An 8,667-nucleotide genomic window follows, 5' to 3' on the forward strand; every position below is an offset into this window, starting at 1 on the left:
GTTCGCCAGCGAGCGGCCGCGCCCAATCCGAAGCCTGGTGGTAACGTTGGAGATGCGCACAAGTCGTATGTTCAGCAGCGTGTGAACGCCTTGCGCCAGCGACAGGTTGACCATGCGTTTGATGACTTCGGGAAAGGTAGGGAGGGCGAGCAGGTCGTGGTATCGGTTGAACGGCCTCAACATGTCGGAGAGCTGCAACCCACGCGCGCTGAGAAACCGGTGGCAAAGCTGGTAGAACTGCGCCAGGTGGAACAAGCGAGGCGACACGCTGTGGTGCTCGTCCACGTCATTCAGGCTGCTGTTGAGGTCCCGCAAGAGGTCCCACGCCGCTGTTTCCAAGAACCCGCCATCAGAGCGTCTCAGCCAGCGGCGGCAGACGTGGCCGTAGAAGTCGTGGCACGGATCGATGGACACGTCGATGAGGCGCTCCAGGTCCCGCAGGGCGCGCTTGCAGCTCAGCGTGGAACAAGTGTCCAGGTGAGGCGCCGATTCGGTGCGGAACAGCAAGAAGAGCAGCACGCTTGAAGTAGAGATGACCACGCACAGGAACGCGAGCACGTACAGCGCCACGAGATGCCAGTGGTGCTCGATGAGTGACGCGGTCGCATGGGAGATCTCACGGATGGTGGTGCCTCCGACTGCACGCAAGCGACGCATTTTTCGTAGCGTTTAAGGAAGCCCAGAGCATGGTGTAGTAAGCTGTTTCCATTCTCCGGTATCAAAAGCGCGTGAATAACAATGAACTAAAGGTGAAAAAACATGCCTGGTTGCTTTACGCTCTCTTGCTTCGCTTGACGTTCGTTTCTTAGTTATATCACTTGTTTCCTGGTTTGTTCTTTCGCTTGCTTGCCTTTGTCTTTTCGATTCTAATGCTTTGTTGCAAACACATCTACATGTCTACTGTACAAATGTCAGTAAGGAAGCCGCCCAGTTTTCAGACCGGCAGCGAGAAACAGCAATCGATGTTTAGTTTGAATCTACAGGTCACTTCAATGAGCATGGTGCTGCCATGCAAAACGATGCCGCATTTATTGAAGCAGCTTATGCACTTACAGCTTTCCTCCACGCTGTTGCAGATGGCAGAACAAGAATACCAAAGGAACTCACACCAGCCCCTCATTTCTGCCCTACCGCCAACTTCAAACAGCTGTTCACTTACTTGTAGTCGCCTACTAGGCTGCGCCCATGATCATCAACACATAGGACCGCAGTCTAAGACAGCAAAATATCCAAGCTAAACTGCGATTGTTCCGTCTATACTGGCTCACACACGTGTCGAAAGAGTGCGCAACGGGACCGAAAACTTTCCACGTGACCAAGTTCTATGAGCAGCTAGATTTACCAGTTCACATTTTCTCTGACGTATGGAAAGACGGGCTTCGTAACACCTAATATACTTGCTGCGAACAGCGGCAAAGTACACCGCATACGAGGCAGTGTTAGTGTGCTCGAGAATAATAGTATACGTGACACTTTACTCACATCGAACTGAAGACTTGCGCCGGGTAAAGTCGGATTGCATGCCGTCCGAGCCCTGCGTATAAACGGTGAGGCTATATTTGCGCGATTGCTGAAGAAGCGTCGCATGCGCAAGAAACATGGCAGCAATGAAAATTCTACACAGCGCATGGATAATGTGGTGTAATGGTTGTCATAGTAAAGCTTGGAATAGGATATTGGTGCACTTTTCATACGAGGCAACACTTCGCTTACATGAACATTCGGTTTCTGTGCATCCTCGCATGCGAAAGAATATGCATGCCCTAGAATGGGTGCTGTAATGTGTCTGTCAAAGCAATGTGTCCGTATTGAGAGAAAAATAACGCAAGAAACTTTCAATAATTCTACGATAACATGGATACATCCAGCTACCTTAGCGCTTTCACTTTACACAGCCCATGCAGGGTCAGTCAAGATTTCCTTTCACATGTTCCATCACACCCACATGAATCAAATAGTGCTATAGAAGCGAACGTTTCACATTGCATCCGATGCTCCCATAGAGGTCAAACAAGTGCAATAGCACACGAAACACACACGCTTGCGAGCGTTTCCGGAACTGAGCCGCATATCTGTGAGAGGGAATAAGGGGGAACACTTGAAGAAATGTTGGGGATATGGAGGAGGCGTTGCAGGTAGCAGGTTTAATGTAACGATTCCCTTCCCATTCCACTAATTTGTATTTTCCGCTCTGTTATTGTCTCTAGAGACGCCACGCCCACTACTACTTTTGTTTTCCAGCTGACCGCGATGAACAAGCACCGGGATGCGACGCGCACTGACCTGGTGCACTTTCGTGGATAGCACCCTAAGGAAGAAAGGAAGGGGATGAGGAGGAAGACGAGAGATTGGCTAAGTATTGGGCGGCTGGTCCTGTTTTCCTTTTTCCCCCGGTGTCTTTGCACCTTCTTTCTTGTGTGGATAACGCACGCGACGAGTTTCTAAATCTCAGGTAATGTCTACGCAGTCTCCCGGCCAGCGGAGGTCCCCCTGGTCGGATTCCCTACCGCCTCATGAGATGCCTCTGGAAGCTTTTCAACGCTCCGGCGTCCGCAGCATTCCTGTGGCGCTGGTGCCAAAGGATGGCGGTTCTATCAAAATTAACAATCCAGGGCCTGTTCGAGCTGCTCTCCGGGCGGCCACTTCCTTTTATGAGGCAATCACTGAGGTAAGTCCGTTTGGACGTGGCGGGATTCTGTGCCATTCACCAGACCTGCCGTGCGTAAAGGATCTCCTAAACTGCTCTTTTTTGGGTATCTTTCGGTAAACAGCTTCATACAGTCTCATCTGGCCTGTACAAAAGCTTCGGTTCGCGGTGTGGACTCTTTCTTGCTTGTCTCCAGTTGAGACCTTCGACCTTCTCTCTGCAGCGGATGTTGTGGCTGTGTACCGCTGTTACTGGGAGGGCAACAATGATCGGGTGCCAACGAAAACGGTTATTGCCACTTTTGCGGGTACTGCCTGCCCCTCAGAAATAAAAGCATGGCCGCTAATCTTCCATGTAGATCCCCTTCCGTCTAAGCCACTGCAGTGCAGCAATTTCTGGTGATATGGCCATAGTGCCCATGGCTGCAAGTACACCTAGCGCTGTTGCAAATGCGGCAATGACCATGCATCAAATTTATGCTCTGATCAAGGCAAGAAGTGTTGCCTTGGTGGTGGATCTCACGCTCCAAATTCCATGAATTGTCCTTCTCAGGATCATGAATCGGAAATTCTAGACAACCGACCGCAAACGCTGTTCGCGGCGCGATGCAATATCAGAAATTAAAGCTCACGGCTATGCAGGTGTGTCAGCCCGTTCAGGAGTGACACTAGATTCGTCTATCTCTCAGGCAATAGTGACTGCTGTGGAAGCCTCTATGGCTGAGATGGTTGACAGAATAGTGTCCACTGTCACAGAGTGCATATCTAATGCTCTGGCAACGCAGATTATCCAGACTATGCAAATTGTAATGACTTCTGCCTTGTCAGCCATGCCTTCGTTAATGACCGAACATTCCTTGCCTGAGCAGTCTCAGCCACACGAACAAGTTATTGCTGTCTCCACTTCCTCGGTCCACTAATTCAGATAATGCTGAAATTATTCATGATGCAGAGATGGTGTATACGGATACGCGAATCCTCAAACGCAGTGGATCCCTCATGCCTAACCCTTCTACTCCACATCCTCAGCCGAAATCAAAGAAGCAACAGATTGTCTCTAAGACGAAAGAAACCATTTTAGGGCAGGCAGTTGCTGCTTCCCGGATTTCTCAACCACAGGGGTGTTAAGAATTCTCCAGTGGAACTGTCGGTCACTTCTCTGAGCTTTAACAGACTAACTGTACCATATATCTCAACATAATCCAGGCATAATTACATTACAAGGAATTTGGCTTACATCTGAAAAACAGTTCCATTTGCAAAATTATTCATTTTGACAAGATCGTCAGCCAAGAGGAGAAGGCTTACTCATACTAGTTTCTTCTAAATTTTGTCAGGGGCCTAAGATTACTTCTCAGTCCTCTACTATATACTGTTAGTTATTGGCTTTAGACTTTGAAATTGCAGGGTGCTATCCGTTTTCATTAGTGAATGTTTATTTTCCTTGCGGTGTGCAGGATACCAGGCTGCTAGATCTCCTGCTCCTTAATTGTCAGAAGTCGGTTCTCTTGGCTGGTGACTTTAATTCTCATCGTGTGTCATGGGGCTTTAACACAGATTTCTGTGGTAAGCGCCTTTGGAATTGGGTTACTGATAACAACATTTCGTGTATGAATTCAGGTTTGGCCACATTTCTCCGCGCACAAATTCGATCTGTGTTAGATTTAACTTTCACCAACCCTAGTGTTGCTGTGCTCAATTGTTCGACTGTGCACATTGTGGAGCATCTAGCGATGACATACCTATCGTTTACGATGTTAATTGCCGCTTAACTCCGGCGTGCTCCCAGTTGAGGTCATATATGAACTATGGTCAGTTTCAGTCCTCTTTGCGTTCCACTCTAGCTTCAGCGGTAAATTCTGCTGAAGAGCATACAGACAAAGGCCTATGCTTGGCTACTGAGGAATGCCGAAAGGAGTCCGAACTTTTGGTACGTACATCAATAGGGAACACTTCAGCTAGATGGCGGAATCCAAATTGCTCGAGGGATTACAGACGCAGAAAGGCTGCATGGAAGAAGCTCCTACACAATCAGTGCCCAAAAAATTGGCATGATTATAAGTTCATTGCGCCTCCTTTTCAAAGCACAATCCCACAAGCGAAAGAAAATTATGAATCCGAGCATTTTGATTTCCCATAAAAATCAAGAAATCGTCGCGCACTTTTCGAATTCTTAAGATCGCGGAAAAAGATTACGATTTCAGAAAATTCACCCTCATGTGTTTTGACCCCGCAAGAAGCCATAGAAACAGTTGAGACAATCGTCAAAGGATTTCAGCAGCGTTTCGCCTGTGTACTTCCTTTGCGCTCCGCGTCAGTGGACCAGTTTCAGCGTGTCCCCCCTGTTACCCTTCCCGAGCTTTTCCCGATAGTGTTGAGGTTACCGACTGCTGCTTCTGGCCCTGATAGGGTAACATAAAAAATGTTAAGGATCCTCTTTGAGGAGTCCCCTACATCCTTATTGCAGTTGGTTAATTTTTCAATCAAACATGCATGGATTCCTCCTGGATGGAAAATAGCGAAAGTGATCCCTTTGCCTAAAAACAATGGTGGTGGCTATTCTCTGGATAATATTAGACCCCTTTCATTGACATCAAACGTGCTTAAGTTAATTGAAAGGGTCATACCCCTACGTGCTTCGGAGCTTGTGGACCGCAATAATATGCTAAGTCCCTGTCAAATTGGTTTCCGTCAAAAATGATCAATATGCTCACACAGATCTTGACAGCCGCATTCGTCTTGCGCGGCACCAAAGAATTCATGCTGCGTTGGTGACATTAGATGTAGCCAAAGCTTATGACAGCGTAGAACACTACATATTATTGCAAAGATTATATACTCTGCAGTATCGGAATTACTTGCGTGGATATCTGCGTTCCTTGAAACAGACAGTTTCTTTTGTATACTAAATGGTGTGAATTCTGGAAGTTATAACTAATCCAGAGGTGTTCCACAAGGGGCAGTCTTGCCGCCTGTGCTTTTTAATATTTTAATGAGCTCTCATCCCAGCCATCAAAACATTCGCACGTACGTCTATGCGGACGACATTGCATTTTTCACTGCAGCAGCTAGCATTCAATCTCTCTATGTGCGCCTGCAATCGTACCTGAATATGCTTGAATAATGGCTGTGTGATTTACGTCTCACCTTAAATGAAAACAAGTGCGCTGTACTTGTTTTTCAAATGAAAGATCCTGTTCATCTGTCTCTCAGTTACTCCTCAAGTTAAGTCATTAAAATATCTTGGTGTCATTTATGATGACAGCCTAAATGGCGCTCTCACATTGACCACGTTGCAGCGAAAGGGGCTCGGGCTGTGGGCATGTTGCGTAGATCAAGTAATCCCCGGTCTGGAATGCGGAGCGACGCACTTTTGATGATTTATGTTTTGTATGTCCGACCAATTTTAGAATTTGGATCTGTGCTGTTTTCTGCTACGACTGCTTACAAAATTCGCCTGCTCGTTCCTTTGTAGCGGGAAGCGCTTCGGTTCTGCCTTGGCCTCCCCAAATTTGTGACCAATAACGTGCTTTATCTTGAAACCCGTAATCCTGCTTTATCATCTAGATTTCAATTGCTAACTGTTCAGAAGTAGCTAATGATATATGAATCAGATTTACACCGCTCCTTGTTTGTTTTTTGTTGCCAGCCGACCTCTTTTTTGGAGTCCACTGGCCCAGATTTCACACCCCGCAGGTACTTGTGGTACAAAATTTGCTTGAACCTTTATATGTTCTTTTGTATAACATCCTTACGACACAAAACAGTGGGTACTCTGTATAAATTGTCTGTGATGACATTTTCCCGAAAAACGATAAGTATTTAGCACCCCGCATATTTAATGGATTACTGGAAGACCATTTACAAAGCCTACCTATTAGCTTAACGATAGCTACTGACGCCTCCCAATGTAATGAAAAGGCAGGGGCGGGAATATATTGCCCGCTTCTAGATTGGTAGTTTTCTGTGCGACTTCCCGACTACACCCCATTTTTCCAAGCGTAGTTTCTGGCGGTGGTGCTTGCTCTTCGCAAACTAGAGCCAGCTTTCTCTTCAGTGACTGTCATTAAAGACTCTCAGTGTTCGTCCCTTGCTTCGGCTGTAGATTCGCCAATCCTAAACACCTTCCATTTATTACGCCCTCCGCATTTGAGCCTTGTTCACATGATCTGGGTGCCAGGTCATAGCGGTGTGACGGCCAATGAAGTTGCGGACTGCCTGGCAAAGGCGTCCCTCAATGACCCCGTGCTACCTATCGTTCCGGCTACAGCGTACATTACAGCAGCGAGGTTCCGGAGACAGAATGACAACTGGATCTCTTTTAAGATCTGATGATTACCTACACCTGAGGTATTCGTGGAGCAGGCAATCATGCCATTCACGGCAGGTTGAGGTATCTCTATCAAGGCTCCGCTGCCGGATCCCACCCTTAAATTCTTATTTGCACAGGCCTGTGTTGGCGCTTAATCCCGTCTGTCTATTCTGTGGTGAGCACGAAACCATTGACCATTTTTTGTTGTTTTGTCGCCGATACACCATGATGAGAAGACGGCTTTTAGAGAAACCACTACAACAGCTTGGCGTTTGTTTGAGCAGCCGAGTCATATTTTCGTTTGGAGCCACCATACTTGGATACAGCCACAAGTCTGCTTTACCGCCGTCCAAAATTTTTTAATGGAATCAAGACGGCTACCGCGTTAATTTTCTTTTGTTAATTTTTCAATATTATTTTTATTTTTACAATTGTCATTATCATTTAACTACTCGGCTGTAAACATCAGTCTCGATTTCCTGCGCGCGTTATGCATTTCCCGTTTTATTTCTTTGTTCCTTTTTGTTTACTTGTTCCTTCCTTCGCATGCGGGAGGTGCGGGGTTTGATCCCCAGTGACGCCGGGTACCCACTAGTGATACAATGGGTACAAGGTTTGCCCTGGTCTGGTGCTGCGGTAGTAAGGGCTGAAATGCTTGAAAAATGGGTCTTTGACCCCACCTTGAGTAATAAAAAAATACCTTGTGCCATCGCGCTCTTTGGCCAAGGACGTCCTTGCTCCAAAAAATAAATCATCATCATCATCATCATCATCATCATCTTCCTTCCTTAGCATTCATTTTATTTTCGTCCAGGAAATATGTACCTGAAAAACTCTCTGTGCCCCCCAATTTTCTTGGGCAATCCACCTATGTGGACCTGTGCCATAGTATGAGGATAACAACAACAACGTCCTCACATAAACCTGCGAAGCACCAGGCCCGGAAATCGCACTCAGCAGTTTAGAAAAGCCAGGACATGAAGGAAGCTGCACCGACATTCACTTTATGATTGTTGAGGATAATTTTGAAAATTCATTACTGACACTATCGTATAGCGTGAGTAACAAAGCAGTTACGCTCCCGGCATCAGCAGCTCACCGCGGGTGAGTCAGTAGCCACTTGTGGTGTCAAGACTTGTCCAGCAGGCGACAGGTCGTCTGTGATCTTGAAGGGCTCCTCCTGGGAGTGCATCGGAGAGGCTTTCGCCGCAGAGGCTCCGTTCTGATGGACCAGGTCCTGAAACGGCACTTAGTGGTTGACGAAAGGCGCGACGTGAAAGAAACGACACAGAGATACAGAGAAAGCTCTTAAGCGGCAACTTGATGAACACTTCCTCGGTGTATTCGTGTGGAGCGTCCAGCACAGCGCTGCGGCGAGGGACGAAAAGGGGCATGTGTGTCCAACCTCTTGGTGCTGGCTCGCTACCCTTCTCGAGCTGACAATGTCAAGCCGTGAACAAAGAATTTCGAGAGCTTAAAGGATTCCAAGAAAATCAGGGGGAACCTGCAAGAGCTTGAAGCCGTGAAGGAGAGAGTCACCGAGAGCCCCGCGGTCATCAGGTTGTAACCTGGCTCTCTTAAGAAACGCCACGGCGATGTACCCCGAACGCCAAATATCTGGCGGGGACCGATCGAAGCGTCTCGCGCCACGCGCATGCACAGACCGGTTCAGGCTGACGCGTGTCCATCGAGTTGGCGCTTTAGAGCAT

The 8,667-nt window shown here is 47.4% G+C and overlaps 1 long non-coding RNA gene across 1 annotated transcript; it reads right to left on the reverse strand.

Annotated features, from left to right (window-relative positions):
- Positions 1-520: 520 nt before the first annotated feature.
- LOC144124943 (uncharacterized) lies at positions 521-8,134 on the reverse strand. Its single transcript, XR_013313317.1, has 3 exons — positions 8,058-8,134; positions 1,483-1,534; positions 521-638 (listed from the first exon to the last, which is right to left on the reverse strand). It is a non-coding gene; the product is annotated as an uncharacterized LOC144124943 (long non-coding RNA).
- Between the last annotated feature and the right edge of the window lie 533 nt (positions 8,135-8,667).

This window comes from Amblyomma americanum, chromosome 3, assembly GCF_052857255.1.
Source record: "Amblyomma americanum isolate KBUSLIRL-KWMA chromosome 3, ASM5285725v1, whole genome shotgun sequence".
NCBI classification, from domain to species: domain Eukaryota; kingdom Metazoa; phylum Arthropoda; class Arachnida; order Ixodida; family Ixodidae; genus Amblyomma; species Amblyomma americanum.